General features: G+C 70.5%; 2 non-coding genes across 2 annotated transcripts; one reads left to right on the top strand and one right to left on the bottom strand.

The window, feature by feature from the left end:
• Positions 1–23: 23 nt before the first annotated feature.
• Positions 24–95, bottom strand: TRNAP-AGG. The gene has a single exon. It is a non-coding gene; the product is annotated as a tRNA-Pro (tRNA).
• A 611-nt stretch (positions 96–706) lies between these two features.
• TRNAP-UGG lies at positions 707–778 on the top strand. The gene has a single exon. It is a non-coding gene; the product is annotated as a tRNA-Pro (tRNA).
• Positions 779–1,323: the final 545 nt, after the last annotated feature.

The following is a 1,323-nucleotide window of genomic DNA, read 5'->3' as shown; positions in this document are numbered from 1 at the left end:
CAGAGCGGTGGGAGCCAAAAGAAGGGCTCGTCCGGGAGTTGAACCCGGGACCTCTCGCACCCTAAGCGAGAATCATACCCCTAGACCAACGAGCCGGGGTGCGCGCCCGCCCCCGCCCCCCCGCTCTGGGCCCACCCCCCGGGCGCTTCCCAGGAAAAGGGCGCTGCGAGCACAGCGGGACACGCGCCACGCCCGACCCCACACCGCCCGCACCCACACACGGCCCCGCAGCGCTCGCCACACTCGCCAGCCCTCACACACGCCCGCAAATCGCCCTGCCCAGCAATGCTCAGCGCACTCCCCGACAGCGCCCTCGCACACCGCCCCGCACCACGCCAGGCCCGCACAGCACCCTCACAAACACAGACGGGCCTTTGCTGCCCGCCGGCACAAACGCAGCTGCCGCGGCCCACCAGCTCGGCGGGACGGCCCGGGCCCAAGAGCGGCACATGCTGCTGCCGAGCCCCGCCCGCTCCATCCGCTGCGACGCCCGCCGAGGGGCTTTGGGGGAGGAAGCGCCGCCCCCGCCGCTGCTGGGGGGACATCTTGGCGCTGACGCCTCGCGCCCACCTCCGGCTGCTGCTTCCCAGAGCGGCCCCAGCAAGGGGGACCCCCCTGCTCCGGCAGAGCCGCGGCCGCGCACAGCCCCGCCTGCCCCCGAGTCCCCCAAAGTGCCGGGCTGCCCAAAGGGCAGGGGCTGCAGCCCGGCTCGTTGGTCTAGGGGTATGATTCTCGCTTTGGGTGCGAGAGGTCCCGGGTTCAAATCCCGGACGAGCCCCTCTCTTTTGGCCCACCACCGGACCCCGCCTGCCACCCAGGATGCATCGCTCCCGCAGGGATGGGGGACAGGCCACTGCGGCCAATCCACACAACAACCCCACACAATCTTGCCCCTCACCATCCCACTCCCCTCTGCAGCTTTTTGCTCACCTCGCCCGCCTCTGCAAAACCCGCACAACACCACGTCTGCCTCTGCCCCACTTCTGACCCCGGGGCCATCGCAAGCCCTGCCGCCGGCTCTTGAGCTGCTCCCCAGAGAGGACGACGACGAGGACGAGGACGAGGACGAGGAGGAGGAGGGCTGGGGATGCCCCGGCTGCCACTGACTCTCCCAGGACCCTCCGGGTGGGTGTGGAGGAGCTGGCTAAAACCTGTCGCTGGGAGCAGGAGAGGAACGTGCACAGGGAATCCCTAGTGGATTTCGAATCCAGCGCCTTCACCCCATCAGAGCCCCAGCCCCAACTGCATGGGGGCCCTGTGGCCGCCGGCCCGGCCACCCCCGCTGTCCCCTGTGTGCCCCGTTGTCCGGCCAGCGGGGAAGTG

Source organism: Neopelma chrysocephalum, unplaced genomic scaffold, assembly GCF_003984885.1.
Source record: "Neopelma chrysocephalum unplaced genomic scaffold, ASM398488v2 Primary Assembly neopelma1_96057, whole genome shotgun sequence".
Taxonomy (NCBI): domain Eukaryota; kingdom Metazoa; phylum Chordata; class Aves; order Passeriformes; family Pipridae; genus Neopelma; species Neopelma chrysocephalum.
The sequence above is the reverse complement of the archived record's forward strand: the minus strand, read 5'-3'. Positions and strand labels throughout refer to the sequence as shown.